The sequence below is a fragment of the Notamacropus eugenii genome, chromosome 1, assembly GCF_028372415.1.
Source record: "Notamacropus eugenii isolate mMacEug1 chromosome 1, mMacEug1.pri_v2, whole genome shotgun sequence".
In the NCBI taxonomy this organism is placed as follows: domain Eukaryota; kingdom Metazoa; phylum Chordata; class Mammalia; order Diprotodontia; family Macropodidae; genus Notamacropus; species Notamacropus eugenii.
In genome coordinates this window covers 550,156,277-550,183,930 of record NC_092872.1, presented here as the reverse complement: position 1 = coordinate 550,183,930, position 27,654 = coordinate 550,156,277, and the positions used below count along the sequence as shown (strand labels likewise).

The following is a 27,654-nucleotide window of genomic DNA, read 5'->3' as shown; positions in this document are numbered from 1 at the left end:
TCGTTCAGATACTTACTACTTTGGTGACCACTGGAGAGTTACTTCCTTTCTCAGGATTCCAGTTTCCCCCACTGTAAAGGGAGGGAATTGGAACTTTGTTATTGTTTTTCAGTAGTGTCTGACTTTCCGTGACCCAATTTAAGATTTTCTTGGCAGAGATACTGGAGTGGTTTGTTATTTCCTCCTCCACCTCATTTTACAGATGAGGAACTGAGTCAAACAGGGTTAGATGACTTGGCCAGACTCAGTCATACAGCTAGTTAGTGTCTGAGGTCAGATTTGAACTCATGAAGTTGAGTCTTCCTGAATTCAGACCCAATGCTCTATCCACTATACCACCTAGCTGCCCATCTAGCTGTAACTAGATGATCTCTTAAGATCCATTCTATTTCTAGATCCATACTACATACCTTGAGGAGTCACAAGCAACTTGATCTGGGTTGGATTTATTTTGGGGGAGAGAGAGAGATGGGGAGAAGGTTTTTAGGTAGCAAAGAAGACCAAAATCCTTAACATTGCTTGTATTAACAATGATTTATTGAATGGAAAGCAAGATTGATAAGATATATCAAGTCCTGTTACAGCATTCTTCTTGCTTGCATTCTATAAAGAAATTCCCTAGGGAGAGTCAGCCTATGAAACAAATTCCTTCTTTGCTAAAGAATGAACCATATTCTTCAGCCAACAAGTGTTTCCTTGGATTCATTGCGTGGATGTTCCTTCACTGAGGTGAGGCCTTCTTCCTCACTTTGAACTGAGTCAGTGCTTGCCTTCCACTTGGAAATTGCCTCTAGGAAAAAGGAAAACAGAATCAAATAAAAAGTGCCCTCAACTTAGGACTAGGTTGTGTACAAAGGTGTACTGGAGCCAGTTTGAAGTGGCTAAGGGAGCTGGTTGTTAAATATTCATTATGTACATTTTCACCATGGAAATCCACAAGCTATAAATCAGGGCTTGAGTTATTGTTTTGTTGATTATCTAGACTTAAGAAAGTGATGAAGAAAATGTTAATAAGGCAGATTAAATTTTAAAATGTGTCATGCCTACATATTTTTTTCCTGGAGCACTGGTTGTTAAACATTCCTGAGCATGACCCCGGTCGTGTTCCACATGTTCATAAGTAAGGCAGTTGTTTGGAACTCATGCTATAAATGTTGGTTGAGTTCCCAGTCTAGTCCCCAAAGGGCTTTATTCAGAAGATGTTATGCCAATAGCATTTGCTTGAGTTCCGGGTCCTGGGAGCAAGAAGTCAGGCAAGAAAAGGGGAGGAGGAGAGGGTTTTTTTTTTCTTTTCCTAGGCACAGGGCCTGTTCTAGGCAAAATTTTGAAGGAGGTAAATTTCATCTTTGGCACTGCCTTTACTACAATCATCCCCTAGCTGCTAGTGCTCTTTTCCCTAGGACTAACTTAACTAATTAACTGTATTAACTCAACTACCCTGGGTGTTAGTTTCTTTTCTGCAAAATCAGAAGATTTATTTCTAAGGTTCTTTGCAACTCTGACAGTCAGTAAATATAAAACTCTCCCATTCCTCTCCTCCTTCCCTCTTACCCCACACAGATACTTACAAATTAGAATTTAGATTCTTCTTCAGTTAACTATTAGACACCAAAGAAAGTAGAGACTTAAAGCATTTTTCTAAATAATTCAAGATACCTAGTTTTTCTTTAATAACTTAGGTAACCAAGCCTAGCATCATTTCAATAAGCAAACATCTTGAGTATTTTACTATATAATAGGCCTCATTCTGGGTTCTATAAAAATTACAGAGATAAACAGAAAATGATCCTTGTCCTTAAAGCGCTAATTGTCTAGTGCTACAGGAGTTCCCAGAATGGAGGGAGCATTTACTCCTGGTTCGATGAGGGCTAGCTTCATAGAGAAGGTGGCATTTGAGCTAGTATACATTGTCACCTCGTTGGAAAGGTGCTAGACCTTAAAGGATGTATCCATCCGAGAAAGGAAAAGGGAAAGACATTTCTCAAATAAAGAATATCATAATTAAAGATGCAAGAGCAAGAAAATTCAGAGTGTGTTTGAGCAGTAGGGAGTAGTACAGTTTACTCAGAGTATAGGCTACAACCTAGAGGATTAATTGGAGATAAGACTGGAAAGACAGGTTGGGTCAGACTGAGGAAGGCTTTGAATGCTATGCCTTCATATTATTAAGGAATCTGGACTGTATTCAGTAGGCAATAGGGAGCAACTGCAGGTTTTCAAACAGAGAAGTGACCTTATGAAAATGATGCTTCACAAATACTAATCTAGCAGTGGATTAGAGGAACAGAGTAGACACAAGGAGGACTCTTGAGAGGGAAGAAATATTGCAGTCAGGGCAGACTGTTTGCACTGGGAATTAGGGGTTTGGTGACAGGCAATCAGCAAAGGTGAGGCAGATTATTATTTGACATAAACCAGGTCTGGCAGAAAGTGGCAGGTTTAAAGCCATAAGGAAAAAACTTAAAGAAAGAACCCCAGGTCCCAGGAGAACCAGCCTTTGGATAGTGAGAAAAGCAGTGGATACAAAGATTATTCTTAAGCTTCAAGATGAGATGGCTAGAAGAATGGAGCAACATTAATGGAAAAATAAAAGTCCAGAGGAGCAACTGGTTTCAGGAAGATCATAAGTTCCTTTTTAGATGTGTTGAGTTTGAAAGTTTAGATAGAGATTCAGATGATGGTGAAGTGCTAACTAGACAATTTTTCACAGAGCCATAACTAGGACAGCACTACTGGGGGGGGGGGGTGCTTTTATGCCCTGGAATTTAAAGTAACTAGAAACAACTGAGCTTAGCACCTAGTTAAACAAGAATAATTAAAACTGAATGCTAGTAGAAGCCTACTTTCTCAGCACTTCAGCCCACCCTGTCTACCCCACCTCCCATTTCTTGTTGCCTTCTTAACCATAAACTTATGTGTTCCCTCCATAAGAGACCAGTGACCTAAGGTTTCTGTTTCCCTTCACATAAGCTGGCATCTTTCCCACATTGGTCTTTCCCAAACAATTAAATTTCTCTTAATATGTTTATCAAAAAATACATGCCTGCTACTTGCCTTGAGAGGGCTTAGCAAAGCTTGTCCCATGTTCTGAGACCGCTAGCTAAGGCTCTGTTCTCAAACTGTTAATTCTTCTTGCAAAAAATGAATCTATGGACAAGCCTTTATTAAGTGCCTACTATGTATCAGAAACTGATACAAAGAATAAAAAAAAGACAGAAACTATCTCTGCTGTCACAGAGCTCACATTGGCCTCACTAGTATGCATTACCTGGATGTTACTGAAATTTTTATTTGACTTTTTTGTCTAAATTATCTAGATAATTATCATAATTTTTGTTTGACTCCTGCATTGGAGTCAAGGCCTAAGTACATGATGGTTCCTCCAAGACACTAAACTACTCTCTAAAGGCAGATCAATTCTCAAATGAAAGACGCTGGCACTGACTCAGGCTTTTAAAAACTTCATCTGACACAAGGTGCTTAAGTAAATTATCCAGCCGCAAAAGGAATTTCCTTGAATGACAGATGAAAGCTTTTAAATGATCCTTGGCAAAGACTTTGGCTCAGCTATTCTCCTAAAGGAGGCTTTAATCAGCATTCCTTTGCAGTACCAGGCACAGCTCACCATCCCCACCAAGCTGAATCAGAGATTCCAGTGGTTGTATGAATTTTGATCTTTGTTCCATCTGAGCCATGCTCCCATTCCCAGTTCATAACTATTTTCTTCTGCCCAATATCTTATTCTGGATCCCTGGATTAAGTATCAGGAAATTGGGTTCAAGTCTTGACTCTTCCACTTACTATCTCCATGACCTTGTACAAGTCATTTAATTCTTTTGAGTCTTAGTTTCTCATCTGCAAAATGGGGATAATCATAGCTGCACTACTTATTTCACAGGCTTATTAGGAGCCTCAAATGAGAGAAAGTATGGAAAGTGCTTTGAAAATGGTAAAATGTTACCGGTATCTACTTATCTGGTAGTGAAGTGGCTAGAATGTTGGGTCTGGAGTCAGGAAGACTTGAATTCAAATCTAACCTCAGAAACTGCATGACCCTGAGCAAGTCACTTAACCTTATTTGCCTTACTTTCCTCATCTGTAAAATGAGCTGGAGAAGGAAATGGCAAACCACTCCTGTATCTTTGCCAAGAAAACCCTAAATGAGATCATGAAGACTTGGATATGACTGAAGCAACTGAACGACAACAACAAAATCTACACACTCACACACACATGCATATGTACACGCACACACACATACATGCAAACACATACACATGATCTGTGGTCATTAATAACAATGATAACAATATATGTCATCTGTATCATGAGTTACTAGGCCAGAAAAATCATCACTTGGTAAACAGCCTTAAAGTAACTTGGTCTCCTTAGTCAGCTAGGCTGGTCCTGGGCTTCAAACAATCTGTTGGAAGGATGGCTTATGATTTCAGGTGGCTAACATGCCTGTCTGCTGAGTAAGAGTCCACCAGAATCCTTGCTGATTTCAAATCCTTGCAAGTACTTGTCTAACATGTAAATATATAATAATAGTGAAGTTCAACAATAAAACTGAGAACTTCAGTTATAGGGAGAGGAAAAAAGTACCATATCTCCCCTCGCCTGCGATAGAAGATATTTTCAGCATGGAGCTCTTGTGTTCAATCAATAAACATTCACATTTAGATCCTCTGAAAACAGAGATTTTATTTAAGATTCCATAAAATAGATCCTTTGTGATTTAAGCCCCAGTTAAAATCAGGTACCATCTGGAGCAAGTCAGAAAAACTGCGGTTTGGTTTTTAGAATCAGTTCAATTGACCTTCCTCTCTCTCTATAAGCATATTTTCTGATGCATCTTATGACAAGTGGAGCTGGAGGTAGATCCTCCTCCCTTCCCCTCCCCCCACTCTAGCTCTTTGTTTAGGGAATAGTTAAGATGACACAATCATCATTTCTGGTCACTTAGGATCATAAATGAATGACAAATTGCACATTAATCAGTCAACTCAATGTAGCTCTAAAATGTGCTCATTTCTTCTTAGTTTGCCCTCAGAAGAAAAAGAACAGCTATTCCCTATCACCTACACAGTATAGCTGTCTCTGTCTCTGTCTCTCTGTCTCTCTGTCTCTGTCTCTCTGTCTCTGTCTCTCTCTGTCTCTCTGTCTCTCTCTCTCTCTCTGTCTCTCTCTCTCTCTGTCTCTCTCTCTCTCTCTCTCTCTCTGTCTCTCTCTATTTCATCTACATTTTCCTCATCTGCAACATGAGGGAACTAGCTTAGAAGGCCTCTAAAATCCCTCCCTGAAACAATTTGTGGAGTCAATTTTTTAAATGCTTCAGTATTTGAACATTAATTTATTAAATAATACTGCATCAGCCAGAAAGAGTCAGACTGGCAACCAATAGTGGGTGACTTGGGACCAACCAAGTAACATTGGCAACAGAGTATTCTATTTCAAATATCATATAAAGATACTTAAAGATTTTTTTTCCTTAAGAGCAGTAAGTCACTTGAAGAGAGGTATAGTGCTATAGTGCTAGTGATATCCCACATACTCTCAAATATTTTGTTCATTCAGTAATATATTGAGGCCGTACTATGTTATATCTATGGTAATACTTAAGTACACAGATGATTAAGACAGGGTCCCTGCATTCAAGGGACATAGAGTGTGTTAATTCAAGTAACTTCAGTGTCAGAGCATCTCTCTAACATGAGGATCTCACTACGTGATGCCTCTGAAGTCTGTCAACCTTATACCAGGAAGCCCTGTGAAATTTATTATCGTTTGTTTTATTCCCCCAAAGGATTCTCAGCTTGTCTGTAGGTATTCAGGTTAATAACACATTAAACACAGAAAAAAATATATAGAGCAAAAAAATGCAAAGTAGACTCATACCCAAATCCACAGAAAATCATGAAAATTTCATCATTTCCCACAGAGACCTATATAGTCCTTTGACTTACAGTAGTGCCCTGCATAGCAGGCTTTAGTAAAGACCCCATCCTTCTCCCTATCCTGGACCTGCACAGCCCACACGACTTAAGGTATTTGTGTAGGGTAAAACCCTAATTTGCCCCTGTTCATTGTATCTCTGGTATGTTTCTCATTTCTGGGCTCCTTCTTCATTCCTTGGATCCATATTTCCCTGTCACTCTGATCTCTTTCTCCTGACCCCACCTCCACCACCCTCTGGTACTCTATCACTATTGGTTCAGTGTTCCCAGCTGTCACTAGCTGATTCCTTTCAGGGACAACACCTTTTAGCACATGTCTCTAGCCAGGTCCATGCATATATGTCTTGGTGTTTCTATCTGGCACCAACTTCTTTAATTGATTTTGATTCAGTTCTACTTAACAGGCTTTTATTAAGCATAATACTACTGGTCACGGAGAAAAGAAAAACAAATAAAATAAAACAAAACCAATCCAACAGTCTCTAACCTCAGGGAGTCTCCCCTCCAGAGCCATAAGGATCAGTGAAGACCTTTCTCCAGAACACACCAACTCCTACCTGCTGCTTGCTGCCTTCTTAAACTTGCTTCTTGCCTCATTATCCCAGGAATTCACAGTTCATGAAGGAGGATGTGCTTACCCAAACTCATAACAAATATCTGCTACATTTTTATTTCTATTCCTAGCATGTTACGGTCTAAAAAATACTTTCCCTACAAAGGCCCTTTGCAGTAAGGATTGTAATATCATCATCCTCATTTAGCAAATGAGGTGACTCACCCATGTTTACCTAGCTAGTAGGTATTGGCAGCGTACTGGAATTTGAGCCAACATCTAACTCCAAATCCAGTGCTCTATTATTCCACATTTCCTCCTTATACTAGGGGAACATAAAGCAAATATAGACAATTATAATGTAAGCTAGAATGATATAAAAGTCTTAGGAGTGATTTTTAAAACCCCAAAGCTCCAGAGTTGTGGGTAGAAAGTCTATGGAAATGTTTACCTTGGCTTCAATGCCCAGCTTCAAACCACCTTGGAAATAAGATATTCCAGTGCCAGTGCTACTATCTGTCCAAGTCATATACTTCTGCTTGACATTCTGACTTTTTTCTAAACTACTGAAGTATTATTCAACAAATCACTGTTCAAATTCTGAGGCATAAAATTTTTTTTGATTGCACAAAGTGTTTTTGGTTCCAGGGAGTCCAAAACTAGCCAGCCAATAGTTACAGATAAGTGAATTTGTCAAATACAATTAGAAAAAAAGTTCCTTAATTCAGTTTGCTGTTATTTAATTCAGAATTATATTGACATGATTTCTTTTTCCATGTTCACTATTATGACATTTAGGATAAATTAGATGAAGGAGTGATATGTATTAGACCATTACCATGTGCCAAGCCTTGTATTAAGGGCTGGATATACAAACACAAAAGAAAAGACAACTGCCCTTGAGAAGCTTTTGTTCTAATAGGGAGAAATAATCCAAATAGGGGAACAGTGGCTTAAAAAGTTACAGGGATGACACACAGTAACAGCAATATTGTTTGATGAAGAACTGTGACTTAGCTACTCTAGGCAAAACAAAGATCCAAGACAATCCCAAAGGACTAATGATGAAGCCCACCATCTGCTGAAGGAGAAAGAACTGATGTTGTTTGCATAGAGACTGAAGCATGTTATTTTTCATTTTCTTTCATTTTTTTCTTTTATTCGAATCTTCTTGGACAAAATGACTAACATGGAAATATTTTACATGATTGCACATATGTAACCTATATATGATTGGGGGGGAGGAAGACAGGAATAGAATTTGGAATTCTAAACTTCAAAAAAGAATTTTTAACTACTTCAATATATAATTGGAGGGGAATAAAACATATTTTTAAAAGAGCAAGAGAGAGAAAAAAGAAAATTAAAGGGGATGGTAAACAGTGCCATGGGGAGAATGAGGCACCCTGTCAGCAGCAATGGTTGGATTGATTTGATAATAGTTTTGAATTGGTAATAGATTTGATAATTTGATAATAGTTCAAAAACAGAAAGGAGTGGGAAACACAGAGAATACATGCACAACCACAAGGGTGCAGGAGACAAAATAGATGGGGAATAAAGTGAAGTAAATGATTAAATGAAGTGTTTCACATATGGTACTCACCGATAAGAACACTGGAGTTCTAGGATAAAAGTTTTAGACATGAAAGAGTTAAGATAGGAGCAAGCTATTTCTCAATAGTCCTCAATTTCTTCTGTTAAAAAGGATTGAATTAGATTTTATCTAAGGTTCTTCCTACCTTTAAACTTTATGACCCTATATGTAAATTATCTACCTCTTTTGGATTTGGATAATTTTAGTTGTGGAAAGAGGAAGTAAAACAGCTGGTTGTTAAAGGACCTGAGAGAAAGCAGTCCCTAAACAAAAGTAATTATAATAGCTACCGTTTATATCATTCTTGTTATGTGTCAGGAGTGGTGCTAAGCACTTTATAATGATTAGCTCACTGCTACTCAACATCTCTGTAAGGTAGGTGCTATTATTGCCTCCATTTTACAGATAAAGAAATTGAGGCAAGCAGAGTTTAAGTGATTTGCCCAGGATCACACAGCCAGAAAGAGTCTGAGGCCAGTTTTGAACTCAGGTCTTCCTAACTCCATGCCTAGTGCTCCATCCTCTGTGCGACCTAATTGCCCCCAAAGTATTTACTGGCAAAAATAAGCCAAAGTTCCCTCTTTCTCAATAGATAATAACTAGATATTTAGCTTTATATATGTTAACTAGAATTTTTTAGTGTCTGAGAAAATTGAATGTTGCTAATTCACTCCATATCTAACAAAAATGTGATTTTTAGTTTCTTTAGGTAGAATTGAATTGCTTCCATAAGGAGCCATTGCTTTGAGGTAGAAGATTTGTAAGGACAGCGAGAGAAGGCAGAAGTCGAGGAAGCAGAGGACAAAAACAGAACAGAGGAGAAAGAACAGAAACAGCCTTGCTGCTTGCAAAGAGCTGAGCTCATTTAAGGCTGGACTGAGTCCATCAGAACAGGACTGTTCTTCACATGACCTAGCATAGTTGGGCACTCAATCCCATTAAACAGGCATTTTTAAAAGACCTACTATGCACTATACATGACTCATTAAGTGTTTGATATCAAGTTAGAAGAAAGGAAAATGTCTGACAAAATCTAGAAAATAATCTGTACCAGTCTAAGACAAAAATATTATAAATTGCAGAAATTTTCAATAATATGAATTTTTTGTTAAAAGGCATTGGATCTAGATGGCAGAGAAAAGGCAAGGACTTGCCTGAGTTCTTCCCAATTCCCTCTAAACAACTTTAAAATAACACTTAAAACTGAATTCTGAAGCAGCAGAGCCAACAAAAGGTTGGAGTGAAACAATTTTTCCAGTCCAAGACAACTTAGATGGTTAGCAGAAAAGGTCTGCCACATAGGGGTAAGAGGAGATGCAATTCAGTGCAGTCAATACCCCAGTAAGATAGCAGCAGGCTTTTGAGCAACTAAATCGGTGCTTCCTACAGAGCTCTCAGGTTATACATGGTAAGGGTGTTGGACAGTTTGTCAGGAGACTATAGGAAACCCTTTGCTGGCACTGGGTACAGGACTCTGTTTTATTGCCCATATGTAGATATGGGTCACAGTCCTGGGTTGCAGTCTCAGAGCAAGGAGGAGCACTAGCACACCATAGTACCAAAGCACTGGCCAGAAGAGTAGTAAACACACCTCTCCTTAGATCACACCACCTTGGAAAAACTGAAAACTTACAGACTTCCAGAATTAGCTCTGAAAACAGCTGCACAAAAAACCTGAAGTTTGGGACAGTGCCCCCTCCTGGGAGCAGAGCACACCTTTAACATAAAGTTAAAAGTCAAGAAATGATCTGGGGTAAATAAGCAAATAATAACAAAAGAACCTGACCACAGAAAGTTACTATGGTGACAAGGAAACTCAAAACACAAACTGAGAAGAAGACAACAAAGTCAAAACAGCTACATCCAAAGCCTCAAAGAAAATTGTGAATTGGTCTCAGGCCTGAAAAATAAATGAAATCCTAGAAGAGCTCAAAAAGAATTTTAAAAAATCAAATAAGAGAGGTAGAAAAAATTGGGAAAAGAAATGAGTGATGCAAGAACACATACAAAAAAAGAGTCAACACTTTGGTAAAAGAGATATACAAAAAATACTGAATGAAACAACATCTTAAAAAACAGAATAAATGGGAAAAGGACTCACATGCACAAAAATATTTATAGCAACTCTTTTTATGGTGGCCAGGAATTGTAAATTGAGGAAATGTCCACAATTGGGGAATGGATGAACAAGTTGTGGTATATAAATGTAATGGAATACTATTGTGCTAGAAGAAATGATAAGTAGGATGCTTTCAGAAAAAACTGGAAAGATTTACATGAACTAATGCTGAATGAACTGAGCAAAACATTGTACACAGTAACAGCAACACTGTGCGATGACCAACTTGAATAGACTTAACTTCTCTCAGCAGTACAAGGATCTAAGACAATTCCAGAAAACTCATGATGGAAAATGCCTTCCACATCCAAAGAAAGAATTATGGAGTCTCAATGTAGACTAAAGCATAATATTTTCTCTTTTTTTGTTGTTGTTTCTTTTTTCACATGGTTTTTCCCTTTAGTTCTAATTCGTTACAACATGACTAATGTGGAAATATGTTCAATATGATTGTAAATGTATACCTTATATCAGATGGCATGCCATCTTAAGGAGAAGGGAATGGAGGAGGGAAAGTTTAGAACTCAAAATTTTACAGACATGAATATTGAAAGCTAAAAATAAATAAATAAAATAACGTAAGTTTTAAACAATAAAAATTGAAAAAAAATCATATATGACCATTGGGGGAAGGAAGAAGAAAGAAATTTATATGATAACTTTGTCATATATTATATTTTATATGTTATTTAAAAGGAATAGCAAGTTGTACATAATAGATTTGCAGCTTCATGTGTAATCATATATTTTATTATACTGTGTCATATTCCACAAATTGAAAATAAAATTTAAAAAGAAAAAAAGAATAGGCCAAATAGTAAAAAAGATATTCAAAAATTCACAGAAGAACTCCTTAAGAAGTGCAATTGGTCAAATGAAAAGGGAAGTTAAGAGCTCAGTGAAGAGAATAATTACTTAAAAATTAGAATGGAGCAAGTAGAAGTTAATGACTCCATGATACACCAAGAAACAAAAAGACAAAAAATCAAATTAATGGGAAAAAATAGGAGAAAATGTGAAATATCTCATTGGAGAAACAACTGACATGGATTCAGGAGAGAAAATTTAAGAATTATTGGATTCCTTGAAAACCATGATGAAAAAGAGCCTAGACATCATTTTTCAAGAAATCATTAAGGAAAACTGCCCTGATATCCCAGAACCAGGAGACAAAATAGACATTGAAAGAATACACCAATCCCTCCAGAAAGAGATCCCAAAATGAAAACTTCCAGGAATTATAGTCCAATTCCAGAGCTCCCAGGCAAAGGAAAAATATTTCAAGCAGACAAAAAGAAACAATAAAAATACCATGGAGTAACAGGTTAACACAAGATTTAGCAACTTCTACATTAAAGGATCAGAGGACTTGAAATACAACGTTCTGAAAAGCAGTGGAGCTAGGATTACAACTAAGAATCACCTCCTCAGCAAAACTGAGTATAATCCTTCAGGAGAAAAAAAGGAGATCTAATAATACAGAGGACTTTCAAGTATTCCTGATGAAAATACCAGAGCTCAATAGAAAATATGATTTTCAAATACAAGTCTCAAGAGAAAGATAAAAAGGTAAACAAGAAAGAGAAATCATGAGGGATTCAATAAAGTTAAACTGTTTACATTCCTACCTGGGAAGATGATACATACAATTCTTAAGAACTTTATCTTTTTAGGACAGTCATAAGGAGTATACATAGTCACAGGGCACAGGTGTGAGTTGAATATGATGAACTAATATCTAAAAAAGTAAAATTAAAGGGTAAAAAAAAGGAATGCACTTGGAGAAGGGGAAAGAGAGAGGCAGAATGGGGTAAATTATCTCACATAAAGTGTTTACAGTAGGGGAGGAGATGGGAGAAGTGAGGGGGAGTACTTAAACCTTACTCTCATAGAAATTGTCTCAAAGAGGAAATAATATACATAGTGGGATATAGAAGTCTATATCATCCTACAGGAAAATAGGAGGGAAAGGAAAGTGAGAGAGCTGATAGAAAGGAGAGCAGATTGGGGGAGGGAGTAGTTAGAAGCAAAATGCTTTTGAGGATAGGCAAGGTAAAAGAAGAGAGAGAAAAGGATAAATGGGAGGATAGGATGGAGGGAAATACACAATAATAATAACTGTAAAAAAATTAATAGCAAATTTCTTTGAGAAAGGTCTCATTTCTCAAATACATAGAGAATTGAGTCAAATATATAAGAATACAAGTCATTCCCCAATTGATCCGTGGTCAAAGGACATGAACAGGCAGTTTTCAGATGATGTAATCAAAGTTATTTAGAGCCATGTGAAAAAATGCTCTCAATCACTACAGATTAGAGAAATGCAAAGTAAAACAACTGTGAGGTACCAATCACATCTATCATATTGACTAACATGACATAAAAGGAAAATGACAAATTTTGGGAGGGAATGTGGAAAAATTGAGACCCTAATGCACTGTTGGTGGAGTTGTGAATTGATTCAACCATTCTATAGAGAAATTTGGAATTCCACCCAAAAGGCTATAAAATCATGCATACCCTTTGACTTAGCAATACCACTACTAGGTCTGTATCCCAAAGAGATTTTTTTAAAAAGGAAAAGGATCTACATGTACAAAAATATTCATAACATCTCTTTTAGTGGTGGCAAAGAATTGGAAATTATGGGGATGTTCATCAATTGGTGAATGGATGTACAGGTTGTAGTATATGATTGCAAGTTATACTATTGTGCTATAAGCAAGATTCTCTGAGAAGAACCTGAAAAGTCTTACATGAACTGATGCAAAAAGAAATGAGCAGAATGAGAACACATTGTATATAGTTACAGCAATATTGTACAGTGATCAGCTGTGAATGACTTCCTTATTCTCAGCAATACAATGACCTAAAACAATTACGAAGGCCTTCTGATGAACAATGCTATCCACCTCCAGAGAAAGAATTGATGGAGTCTGAATGTAAATCAAAGCATACTTTTTTAAACTTTCTTTATTTTTCTTTACTTGCTTTAGCCTTCACTTTCTTTTATGACTAATGTGGAAATACGTTGTTTTGCATGACTACACGTATATAATGTATATCAAATTGTTTGCTTTCTCAAGATGGGGATAGGAGAGGGAGAAAGACAACTTGAAACTCAAATTTTTTTAAGAAAAATGTTAATTGTTTTTATATGTAATTGAGAAAAATTAAATATTAGACAAACATTATTTTAATAAAATGTGGTAGATCACTAAAAAGGGGAATGGAAAGAAATAAATATGATATAGAAATCAAAGTCATCAATAAAAGCAAAAAATTCCAAATTTCGTAAATAAAAAAATGGCTCTTGAAAGTTTGTTTAAGCTAAAACCAGACATCACAAGGTATCTCTGATGATTCTTTATCTTATATATTAGCCCTTGACTGAATAATTGACTATAAGGTAGTAACATTTGATGAGATCAAGTAATCTTGAAGGCATAGTAATCTTGAAAGCATAATAAATGTGAATTGCAGATAACTAATCTCATGGAAAAAAACATACTGGTCCATGCTAAAAACAGCCCTCATGACAATATTATTTCGACATTAGAAGCGTTCCCATAATTGGTTTCATGCAAAATAGATACCTGAAAATACCAGCTCATTCCCCAAGAGAGTGCGAGAGTATCCAGCCAAAGATGAGTTCCTTAATTGAATGTATATTAGCTAGGATATCACAGCATGAGCCCTAGGTGCAGTGTCACAAACCTTAATGTTATGACAACATTTCTTTACACATGATCCTCTTCATTCCCTTTCTCATTCCTTCCTTCCCATCCTCACCATCTCCCACAGAGATTAAGTATTATGTTTTAAACAGCAGTTGCTAACATCCAATAAATGTAATGGAAGAATTAGGAAGAGAGAGCAAACTGAATTTCCAATTTTGACCGAGGAATGAATTTTACTTTTTACTGTCTGTGAAGATACAATCAAACTTTGCTTTCAATACCAGATAGGGTTCTATTCATTTGATTCTCTCCTACTCTGTGCTACTCTGGGCCATGTAGGATGTGAACCCATTTGTTTCTCTCTAGAGACTATCAACTAGTAAGGATAGCGACCATAACATTTTATGTGGTGGCCCCCCTGCTGTGGAGTGCTAAGGCTGTGTGTTAAGTGTTAGTGCAAACATAGTCAGTTAAATCTTCTCTGGCACCCTCATGAACTATTCAATTTGAGAAAAGCTCAAAGGCAGATTTTAGAATTAGAACCATAATTGAGGATTTGAAAGGGACCTTAATGCAATCCCACTTTTTTTTCCACTAAGAAAAGGAAGTTAGCCTATAGTACAGAAGTAACTTGCTCAAGGTCACATGTATACTTATGTCTAAAATTACATATGATACATTTCTACAAAACCATGCTGTCTCCACAGTGCCTCGCATAGGACATTCCATATTCCTATCTGATCTGACTCAAGGAAAGCTCTGATATTGGGAGCTGACTGGAGAAAGCAGAATTCTCTGCTATTTGAAGAGCTATCTGGAGAAAAGCTGCCTTGCTCTTTAGCACCATTCTAGAACTCTCTCTTTTTTGCTACTGTTCAGTTATTTCAGTTGCATCTTATTTTCTTGGCAAACATACTGGAATGGTTTGCCATTTCTTTCTCCAGCTCATTTTACAGATGAGGAAACTGAAGCAAACAGGGTTAAGTGACTTGCCCACTGTCATACAGCTACTAAGAGTCTGAGGTCAGATTTGAACTCAGGTCTTCCTGACTCCAGACTCCACATTCCATCCACTACACCACCTACCTACTCCTCTATGACTCTCTACCATCAAGCACTGGGGAAAGGTCTATGTAAAAGATATTTTTTTTTTGCATTCTTTTCTGAGCTTTGCCTCTTAGAATTCCCTAGCTCTTTTTAAGGCTCTCCTCCAAAGTCATCTTTTACCTAAGATCTTTCTTGATCAACTGTGAGGTTTTAGTGCCCCCCCTCAATCCCTCAAATGACCTTTGTGGATAGATGGGGTATTGGTCAACTGCTGTGGAGCAGAGTGGTTATTTAAAAAACAAATACCAATCTCTCACTGCCTCTGCTACATTTCTCTATTATCCAGCTAGCTATTATTGCATATCTCTTCTCCCCTTCTCTGCCAGACTTATTAAACAAGCATTCTACAATCATTCTGTCCCTTCTCACTCTTTCCTAAAACCTCTGCAATCTGGCTTTCCATCTTATCATTCAACTGAAACTACTTCCTCCAAGCTTATCAGTGATCTCTAATGGCCAAATTTAATGGTCTTTTCTCAAACTTAATCCTTCTTGACTTCTCTATGACCTTTTTGACATTGTCAAACACCTCCTGGATATTCTCTTTTCTCTAGGTTTTTCTGATAGTCTTCTCTCCTGGTTCTCCCCCCACCTATTTGACCACTCCTTCTCAGTCTCCTTTGCTGGATATTTATCCAGATCACACTGACTAACTAGATGTCTCCCAGTGTTCCATCCTGGGTCCAAATCTCTTCCTCCTTGATAGTATTTAACTTGGTAATCTCATCAGTTTCCAAGGATTCAGTTAACATCTTTGTGTACATGATTCCCAGATCTGTATGTCTAAACCTAATCTCTCTTTTGACCTCCATTCTTCTATCTCCAGTTGCCTATTGGACATCTCATAATGGATGTCATGTGTGTGTATGTGTATGTGCATATGTATGTGCTTATGTCCAAAAACTGAACTCATTATCTTCCCCTCCCCCCTCCCCCAGTCTTTCTTTCTTCCTAATTTTCCTATTACTGTCAAGGGTACCATTATCATTCCAATCAACCTGGCACCTAATCTGGATGTCATCCCCAACTCTTCACTCACACTCAGGGGAAGAAGAAACCCAGCATTCCATATCATTTACTCTACTGGTCCCCTCTCTGTGCTCTCCTCCACCCTTTCCAGCTTTCTAAGCTATATTCTGTTACCTAAATTCCCATTTGAGAAGTCTACACCCTGAGGCTAATCCCCTTGGGATGTTAATAACCTACCTGAACTCATTGTTCAAGGGTTAATAAATTCCCACTCCATTTTAGCCTCCCCATCTCAGTGATTCTGAATCCCTAGCTGTCATATCTAAACTCCTTTCTCTGTATCCCATTGACCAGTTCCTTATTCCTATCCACCTCAACCCAACACCACCCCTCCCTAACCTACTCATGCCTTCCACTGTGCCCTCTGGAATGCCTGCTCCATAAGGAATTAGCTTTCATCTTAAATTTTTTGCTTTCCCACTCCTTCCATCTTCTGGTTCTCACTGTAACCTGGCTCTCTCCTGATGACACAGCCTCCCTGGATACCCTCTCCAGCACTGGATTTCCTGAACTTTTATGGATTTCCTGACCCATTAATTGAAGTAGGGAAGTAGAAATTCTCCATTGCCACTTCCAGGCTTTCTCTTTTCCCCTACCATTATCACTCAGCAACTTCACCTTCTTTGAGGTTCTCTTACTTTATCACCCACTCAAGATTCTGGTAGCTGCTGTCTATCAATCTTGAAAACACTGCTTTCTTTAGTGAGTTTAGTATTTAGCTCACAGTTTTTTCTCCTCTATTCCTGACCTTATATGAGGGGACTTTACTACACATTTTGATACTCCTTCAATACCCTGATCTCCCAATCCCTCATCTTGTTCATTTCCCATGACCTACTCCTCCAGCACACCTTGGCTATCCAGAGATGGTCATATGTTTGATCTGGATTTTACCCATAGATTCACCACTTCTGTGTTCTTGAACTTTGAAATTTCCTTATCTGATCAAAACTTGTCATTCTACTTCTCCTTCTCCCTTAAGACTTCAAACTTTGCTCCTCTTCCTTGTCACAACATCTACTCCCTCCACTCCTCAGTTCTTTCTCAGACTGTCAACTGTGTATTTGCCTCAGTCTCCTCCCTTTCACATCTGACCCCTGGGTGAACCAGTTCAACTCTCTTCTCTTCTCTTCAAACGCTTGCCACCTTATCCTATCACCAGTCTTGCCCTGCCAAGACTCAGCCTTATGTTACTCCCATAATCTACTGCCTCTGTTCCTACTCACACGCTGCTTATTGAAGTTGGAGAAAATCATAAAACCATGCTGACTGGATCCACTGCAAATTCATGTCACATACTATTAACTGGGCCCTCACAGCAGCAAAGCAATCTTATTGCACATCCCAAGTAAACTCACTTTCCCATTCAGCACCTTTTCAAAACCTTTTCATGCCTCCTCAATGGCTCTGCCTCCCTCCTCCCCATCCTCTCAGCTAAGAACTTTGCCTCACTGACAAAATTGAGGTCATTCACCCAGAGCTTCCTCTTCTCTTGTCCCTTCCTTCTCATCTCACATCACTCAGGTGCCTTCCACCACTATCTCCTCCATATTGTCTCTCATGAAGAGATGACCCTCCTCATTGCTAAGACTACCTCCTTTATATTCACAAGTGTCCCATTTACCTCCTGTCTCCACCAATAGATTGTCCCCATTATCATCCCTACTCTCTCACTAATTTTCAATCTCTTTTTGTCTATTGACTGTGTCCGTACTTCATATAAACATGCCCATGTCTCTCCTACACTTGATCTGTCCATCCTGTTGTATCAGATTTCTACTCCATTTTATGCCCAAACTCCTTGACAAGGCCATCTATAATAGGTACTCTACTTCCTTTCCTCTCACTATATTCTTATCTTTCTGCTTCTGATCTCATTTTTTAACTGAAACTACTTTCTCCAAAGTTACAAGTGATCTCTTAGTTGACAAATTGAATGACCTTTTATCAATCTTCATCTTTCTTGCCTCTCTCTGCTCTTTAATACTTTTGGTCTCTTCTTCTTCATACTCTTTAGGTCATTGTGACAGTACTTTTTTCTGGCTCTCCTGTTACCTTCTATCCACTACTTCTCGGTTTCCTTTACTAGATCTTCATCTAGGTCATATCTGTTATCTGTTAACTATAGATATTCTCCAGATAGATATAGATAAGTCCCACTATTGTGGGACTTCTCTTATCCCTCTATATGATTTCACTTGATGATCTCGTCAGCTTCTAATATATAGATCTAGGAATCATCTCTATGCTGATGATTCCTAGATCTATATGTTCAGTCCTAACTTCTTTCCTGGACTCCAGTCTCACATCTTCAACTGCCTATTAGACATCTCGAACTGGATGTTCTGTAGACTTCTTAAGCCCAGAATATCCAAAACTGGACTCATTATCTTTGCCACCCAAAGAAACTTCCTCTCTTCCTAACTAACCTAGTATTGTCAAGGGCATGATATCTTCCCAGTCACCCAGGCTCACAATCTAGTTGTCGTCCTGGACAGATCCCTCTCTCTCACATACCCATATCCAATCTCTTGCCAAATCCTGACAATTCTACTTTTGTGACATCTCTGATATACACCTCTTCCACTATCACCATCACAGTGTAGACCTTTATCACTTCATATCTAGACCACTGCAATAGTCTGCTGGTGGATCTCCTTGTTTTAATCTCTTTCCACATCAGTCCATCCTCCATTCATTAGTCACATTGATCTTCCTAAAGCAGTGGTCTAACCATGTCACCCCTCCACACAATAAATTTCCTATTATTTACAGGATCAAATGTAACATCCTCTGCTTGTCTTTTAAATCCTTTTACAGCCTGGCCCCTTCTCACCTTTTCAGTCTTCTTAGATTTTAGTTACCTTCATGATCCAGTGACACTAGTCTTATTGCTATTCCTTACACAAGACATTTCATCTCACAACTCAGTAACTTTGTTATGTCTGTATCCCATGCCTAAAAAGTTCTTTCTTCTCAATTCTACTTCCTGGCTTCCCTGAATTCCTTCAAAACCCAGTTTAAATCCTACCTTTCCCAGTTCTCCTCACTGTTAATACCTTCTTGAGATTATCTCCTATTTACTATATGTGTGTGAAGTATGTGTGTATATATATATGTATATGTATATGTATGTGTATGTATATGCATATATACACATACATACACACATATCTATATCTATATCTATAGATATATAGATATATCTTTGGGGCTAATTTCCCTTTCCTCACTCCCATATCGTGTACTTATTGGCTTGAAATTAAATCATTGTAAATGATCATATACTTTAGTATCAAATATAATATCCCCTCTAGCCTGTTCCTCCAACTTACATACATGTGGGTTACATTCCTAGAAAACTGCCACTACTTCAGATTCTTACCCCTATAGCACATGAACTCAGCTAATGTTCTTTGCATTAATAGTCATCCCATAGATAAATTAGTAATTTTTTTAAAAGGCATTTACTAAAATGGCTCACAATAAGAATAGTAACTAGCAAACATTCTATCCCTAAACCTGGGGTGCATTCTCCTACAAATACACACAACATCTACGAGAAAAGAAGGCACAAATGGAGCACAAAAATAATGTGACGTATTGAAGAAAAGTCATATGGCTAAGTTTATTTATTCCTCTGGCACTGCTGGGCCTTAAAATCCTTTCTTTTCTGTGTATTTATCACAAAATTCTCCCTGAGCTGTGAGGGTTACTTATCTGGGATCCCAGAGTTTGCTCTTGATTGCCAGGCTAGTTTCCTTTTAAGTCCATAGCTGGCTGTCTCTGATGCCAGAGGTCCCTCTCCTTGTAGCTACTTCCCCTTAGCCTCTAAATAGGGAATATCACTCTGTTTCCATATCTTTTTGTAGTGTATCTCTGTTTTCTCAACTATGCCTTGAACTCTCTGGCACTGACTTACCAAGTGGTGAATGGATTGGCTCCCCCAGTGAGCAATTCCATTGATTGATGCCATGAACAGTGGCAGGAGAGAAGAGGAAAACTCTCCTCCTCCATAAGGGGTAAAGAGCTAAGTTTTTGCTGATTGTCAGTTCTTGCTTCAACTTCCTGAAGTGATTGGACTAAAGGAACAACCAATCATTGCTTGTCCAATAAGATCATTTCCTTCTGATTCTCTAGAAGGACTTGTTGGCACCTCATGAAGGGATTACTTTGAACAGCCTCATTTTTACAGGTAGTTCAGCCCTATGTTGTTGGCTCCTTTCTGTGATGAGGTCCTGGACCTTCAAGTCCTTTACACAAAGAAATACATACTAAGATTTAAAGGAACGCATTTCAGCAAGCCATGTTAGCTACAATCAAGGAGATAAACTTCCTCCTCCTCAGACCCTACCAATCAGAGAGGAAACAGGAAAACAGGGAGTGAAACGGTCATACTAGTAAAGTGATCTCCCAACTCCTTTCTATACGTCAGGGAAGAAGAGAGAAGAAAACATTTGTGACTGAATTCCAGCATTTACCTGCCTTCACAATGACTGATTTGTTGGGAGCTCTCTGCTCCAAGCTGATCTCTGTTTTCTGTGCCATCATATTTCTCTCCACTTTCATGAATGCTCCACCATGCCACAAAGTCTCAGTTCACTTGCTTTTCCTGTTTTTGGTCATAGGGGTAGCACCCAATCCCCCATTCACTGTTGGCTCAGTGCGAGAAGCATAGGAAACCAGTGTGACTCACAGGATTTCTTCTCTTCTGTCTTTACACATTGCTTCTCTATATTTTGGTCTCTTGGCCTCTTGACAGAAGAAAATTCCTTCTAAGGAGAAAAGTTCTAGAAACTTGGGAAATGTCTGTGTGCTAACATTTCCACTCCACCAAATTACCCTGGTAACATCCCTAGGGAAGGAGGTTACATTTTGTGCTTTCTTATATGTGTTTTATATTTGCTTATATAGGCACGTATTTACTCCCCCAGTAGAATGTAAACTCCTAGAAGTCAAAGAACGTTTCATTTCTGATATTATACCCTGCATGCCTAGCACAGTACTTAGCGTGGAAACAATATTTCATCAATGTTCACTGATTAACTGATTTACCCTTAGTAATGAGGTGTTCACCTAAACAACCCCATGTAGTGTTCATTTCAGACCTAAATCTTAGAATTGGAAAGTGTCAGGAATTAATGACATTGTGGGGCTGGAAGTGAGGAAGATAGATGTAGACTTTTCCTGAGAAGATTACTTCCCAGCCTCTCATTGTTTCAGGGGCAGCTTACAAGGGGAATGATTTAAGAGTAGTTCTGCAGATGATGCTTAGATTTGTAAAGGAATAGGAGGGGGGCTAGTGTATGAGGCATTTGAGCTGATTGGAAGCTGGCTTTGAGAGCTGTGAATGCGGTAACACAGAAGGAAATCAAACCTTGCCACTGAGAATCCATTTCAGGTATGTGTTTAAGCAGAAAGCTAGAAGAACAGGCAAGGATGGAGAGAGTACACATTTAGTATAAGTGATTACAGCACAATGTGACATCTGGGACACTTCAATGCCCTGACATGGCATAGATCTCCTTCCTCTATGCAATTTTCATAATATATGCTATATTATGTTTTACACACATTGGGGTGGATGGAGGAAGTGGTTGTATACGTAGCCTAGCTGGTAATTCTTTATACACTACCATGGTATATAGTGCAAAGAATGCTAGTTCCAAATCAGAGGACCCAAGTTCAAATCCTGCCTCTCTCGTGCCTACCTGTGTGACCTTGGGCAAATGATTTCACTTCTCTGACCCTTAGTTTTCTCGCACATGAAAGGAGGAAACTCTGTTAGATGAACTTTAAGGTCTCTTCCTACGATCTACCAAATGAGAAAGCAATAATGGTAAGATATATGAAATCAAAAACTGACTAATGTACTTTTTTTTTTTTGGTGAGGTAATTGGGGTTAAGTGACTTGCCCAGAGTCACACAACTAGTAAGAGTCAAGTGTCTGAGGCCAGATTTGAACTCAGATCCTTTTGACTCCAGTGTTCTATCCACTGTACCACCTTGTTGCCCCCTCAAGTATACATATTTGAATTGTGAGCAGTAGCTTTCAGATTTCTATATCTAAAATAGATTGTCTGGGGAGGAGACTATCACTGGAAAAGCCAGCAAAAGGATCTTTAGAAGTCATTGAATCAACCCTTGTACCTCCATGTAGGAATCCCTTTATAACATCCCTGGAAGAGTTAGCAATTTAGTAGCATAATTATTTGTACATAATAGAACCTCAGTTAACATTTGTTGAACAAATGACAGATGGCCATCCAAGTTCTCCTTAACAATTCCAGTATTGGAGAAATCACTAACTTCTGAAGAACCCCATTCTATTTGTGAATAGTGTTAATGATTAGAAAGTTTTTCATGAGTGTTCCAAATCTTCCTTCCTGAAATTTCTAGCCTTTGGACCTAGTTGTTGCCATTGGGAGTTACACAGAATAAGATGAATAACCTTTTCCATGTGTCTTTAAAATATTTTAAGACAGCTATGGTGCTTTCCCTGAAACTGTGTTCTAGAATTGGCCTGTGTCATGAGTAACTAAGCATTTTAGAGTCTCATAAATTGAGATTAGGATGATATTAACATATATAAAATTTTCAGTCCTAGAAGAAATTTTTCATCTATGTTTCTTTGTTGCCCTACCAAAGAAATCTCCTTTTCCTGGGAATTTGATGAGAATGAAGTTTTAGGATATATTCCATATGTCAAAAAATGAAATTGGTTAGAAGATTGTTTATAAAGGAGTTGAATTCTATATGACTCATTCCTTCACCCAACAGATACTATACAAGACTTTGGGGTAGAGGGAAAGAGAAAAGACATAGTACCTGCCCACATGCAGATTACAAAGTAATAAGGGGATGACATGAACACAGATAAAAAGTAATACACAATATTATGAATTAACATTACACAAGTTCATCAGACAAGGCTTCGTGAAAGAGGTGGCATTTGAGTTGGTCTTTAACAGATGGGTAGAAAGTCACCTGGGAAGGATTCAGGGAAGATGGTGGAATACGTCAGAAAACTTTAGGATCTCCAAAACTCTAGACTCTCCAAATTTCCTCCACAAATAAAGACAGAACATTGCCTCAGAGGGAAAATAGAGCAGCAGAAATAAACAAAAGTTGGGGTAAAGCAGTTTTCCTCCTAAGACAACTTGAGAAGATCCCAGGCAAGACCTGACCTCCAGAGGTAGAGATTTGGCCTGAGTGAAGTGCAAACAACTCTGGGCTGACTCTGTTGAATCAGCAAACAAGCCCTGAAGGCAGCTAAATTGGGAGGTAGCCTCAGCCTCCCCACCTCACTGACCGTGGGGGCCAGATGACTAGATAGGAGAATACTGAAGGACATTCCACTGTCTAGGGACACCAAGCACAGCTGTGCTAGCCAGATGCAGTCCAAGCTATGACTGAAGGGGAGAAGGAGCTAGCACACACCTGGTAAGTGCAGTAACAGAGGGGCGGGGACCCTGCTGGCTTTAGGGCACTTGCAGGAGAGTAGAGTGCCTGGTTTCAGTTCCAGGGCAGAGAGGACAGCTGAAGCTCGAAGCCAGCAGAGGGACCACAGGGAACAAGAGCATTTGTAGAACAGCATGGCTGGGGGCTCTGGCCATGGGCTAGAAGTGTAGAGGAATACTCAAGGTTGAGGTCCTGGGACAGACCTCAGAAAACAGCAACAAGAAGGAGCTGTGGCCTGGGGCATCATTCCCCACACTTCGGGACTAAAACTTGATTATGATAATAGCTGCTAAATATAAAACAAAATAAAAATTTTAAATGAATAAGCAAAGGAGAAAGAACCTAATAATAGATAGCTGCTATGAGAAAAGAGGAAAAACTGAGTTCCATATTCAGAGGAAGATAGTAGAGCTAAAAATAAAAAGCCACTCCTTTTTCAATGAAGTAGGTAGGGGAAGGTACCTTCTTATATCTCCTCTTTAGAGCCAAGCTTGGTCATGATAATTTCATACCATTGAGTTTCCATTGTTTTGTTCTTGTTTTTCCATGTACATTGCTGTCCTCATTGTATATGTTATTTTCCTTACTTAATTTTGCATCACTTAAGTCCTCCCATACTTCTTTGTATACACCATATTCATCAGTCCTTATAGTAAGAAAATGTTACCATAATTTCATTTACATATTTAATGTATATGTGTGTATATGTATACATATATAAAATATGTATATATATGTATATGTGTGTGTATTTATATATGTGTGTGTATATATGACTTTTTTTTCCCAATGCAACAATCATTTAGTATGTACCTAGTATATGTTAGGCACCGTGCTAAAAACTAGGGATACAAAGAAAGGTAAAAAACAGTCCTTGCTCTCAAGGAGCTCACATGAGAGAAGAGAAAACATGCAAGCTGCATGCAAACAAGAAATATATATTATAATTGAAGATAATCAACAGAAGGAAAGCAGTAAGACCAATGAGGACTAAGCAAGGCTTCTTACAGATGAACATTTTAGAAAATTCCCAAATTATAGACACCTACTTTGTTTCTAGGTCTTTACTATTACAAAAAAAACTGCTTCTAGAGGCAAATAGGGATACAGAGGATAGAACTCCTGAGCCTGGAGTCAGGAAAACCTGAATTCAAATCCAGATTCAAACATTTTCTAGCTATGTGATCCTAGGTAAATCACCTAACCCTATTTGTCTCAGTTTCCTCAACTGTAAAATGGAGATAATAATACCACCTATTTCCCAGGACTGCTGGGAGGATCAAATGAGAAGTATCTGTAAAACACTTAGCCCAGTACATGGCACAAATGATTATTCCTTTCCTATACATATCTGAGAGTATATAAGGCCTTTCTTTTTGTCATTGACTCCCTAGAAGTATATATGGAGTGAAACTTCTTGGTCAATAGGTATGGACATTTTGTTCACTGTCAAATCTGAAAATAAATGACCAAAGCATCACCAAGGTTATGCAACCACTGCTAACTCTGAAAATACCAAAGACCTCAAACAGGTTATCACAATCACAATTAACTCTGAAAAATAAAACCAAAAAGCTAATAATGGTTATAAGCCAAAAGCTTTCTTTATGCCATTGGAGGAGGGAACTAGACCCATGTGTGGGGGCCTCCTCTGGGAAGAGACCCGCTTTAGTGAGACCGAACCTTGATACACCGAAATGGCTGTGTAGTGAGCTATAACTGTAACAATGAGGGATAACAGCAACAATGTGACAAGTTTGATTCATAGCAGAGCTTCATGACCAGAATATGGGTCATGCAGGCGCTTATCCAAGTTCAGGGAATATCTGGGGCTAATGTGAAACAATTCTGGGATTTTGCTGCAGTGGAGTTCACCTAGAGGGTGAGTGCAAAGGATTGTTGTCATGCCAAGCTCAGAGCGCAGTTTTTTTTTGCTGGGCCTTAGCTCTGGAAAACAGGATCTCTCCTAACAGTAAAAAAGAGAAATGATTAGGATCCCAACATCAACTTTCTTTGTATAATTCCAGGTTGCTTTCCAGAATAGTTAGACCAATTCATAATGCCATCAACATTGTATTGGTAGTATTACTGTTTTTCTACAACCCCTCCAAAACTGAGTATGCCCATCTTATGTCATCTTTGTCAATTGATTAGTTGTGATATGAAGCTTCAGAGTTGTTTTGATTTGTTTTTCTCTTCTTACTATTGTGTAAGAATTTTCAGCATGCACAAAATAGTCCAGTTTTGACTAAAGCTTAGAGTATATAGAGAGGAATAATATAGAATGGGACTACAAAGTTAGAGAAGGCTTTGAATGTCAAGCAAAATAATTTGAAATACACTAGGAAGGCCATAAGGAACATCTGAGGATGTTTGAGCAGAGGAGTGGTATGACCATGTTAATTCATGAGAAAGATTCTGGCAATGTTATGAAGGATGAATTGGAGAGGAGAGAAAGTAGATGTAGAAAGATTCGTTAAAATAATAGTCCAAGCAGATGGTAATATAGGTCTGTATTAAGGTGGAAGTAGTATAAATAGAATAGGGTATGGATATAAGAAATATTATGCAGTTGGATCTGAAATGGTCAAAAGATATGAACAAGCAGTTTTTAGATAAAGAAATCAAAACTATTTATAGTCATATAAAAATGCTCTATATCATTATTGATTAGAGAAATGCAAATTAAAACAACTTTATTAAAATAACCTTGAGATACCATTTTACATCTATCAGATTGGCTAAAATGTTTGAAAGGGAAATTGACAAGTGTTGGCGGAAATGTGAAAAAATTTGATCACTAATTCATTGTTGGTGGAATTGTGAACTGATACACCCATTTTGGAGAACAGTCTGGAATTATGCCCAAAGAGTTATTAAACTACCTATAACCTTTGACCCAGCAATACCATTGCTAGGTCTATTTCCAAAGATGATTAAAGCAAAAGGAAAAGAACCTCTATGTTTTAAATTATTTATAGCAGCTCTCTTTGTTGTGGTAAAGAACTAGAAATTGCAGGGGTGTCCATCAATTAGGGAATAGTTGAACAAGTTGTGGTATATGAGAAATGATGAGATCTTAGAGAAACATGGAAAGATTTACATGAAATAATGAACAGAACCAAGAGAACATTGTATACGGTTACAGCAATATTGCTTTAATAACAACTTTGGACAAATAAGACATTTTTACTATTATAAATACCCAAATGAATTATGAAGGACATTATCTGCATCCAGAAAACAAACTGATAAATAGAAGTATACAAAAAATGATTATATATACATATATATATATGAACATATGTGTGTATGATGGCAGCCATCTCTGGGGGAGGGAAGAAAAAGAAAAAAAAAGAAATTTACATATAATTTTATTATATATTTCAAAGAAGTATCAAGTTGTACATAATAGATTTGCAGTTTCAAGTACAATCATTTTTGCTATACTATGTTACAGAAATGTTTGATTTCATAAATCAAAAATCAAATAATATTTTTTTTAAAAAAAACGGACTGAGTTGACTGATTGGATGGGGGGAGGGAGGAGGAAAGGAAAAGAATCAATAATAATCTCCAAGTTTCTAAAATGGGAATATTGGATGAATGGTTATAGCCTGGACAGAAACAGTGAGCAGATTTAGGGCAAAAGATATTAAGTATGACTTTGGACATTTTGAATTTGAGGTGCCCGCAGTCATCTTGATGGTGATGTCATATAAACAATTCATAGAATTTCAGAATTAGACTGTGAAAGTCCTACCCTAACCTGAATAGGTCTTAGCATCTATAGAATTGTGAACAAATAGTGAGTCACTCTACTTGGAACTTCCACTAATGGGGACCTGCTATCTCCAGAGCCAGACCATTCCATTATATCATGAAATGCTAGAAACTGTGCCACACTTCACTGCAAGTTGCAAAATATATCACTTACCAAGTACCTAGCAAAACATGGAGGCTAGAATTTGACATCAGAATCTCACTGTCTTTCATGATCGTAAGAGAAATCCCCATTCTACAAATAAAGGCCTCAAAATATCTGGAGAACCCAACCAATAAACTACACTGGAACTGGAATATTATCACAGACCAAACTATTGCCCACAAAAAGCTGAATGTAACCTTGATCCATAAAAACTTAAGAATGA

At 37.9% G+C, this 27,654-nt stretch overlaps 1 long non-coding RNA gene across 1 annotated transcript; it reads right to left on the bottom strand.

Annotated features, from left to right (window-relative positions):
* Nucleotides 1-519: 519 nt before the first annotated feature.
* On the bottom strand, nucleotides 520-6,544 carry LOC140527561 (uncharacterized). Its single transcript, XR_011974855.1, has 2 exons — nucleotides 6,445-6,544; nucleotides 520-790 (listed from the first exon to the last, which is right to left on the bottom strand). It is a non-coding gene; the product is annotated as an uncharacterized lncRNA (long non-coding RNA).
* Nucleotides 6,545-27,654: the final 21,110 nt, after the last annotated feature.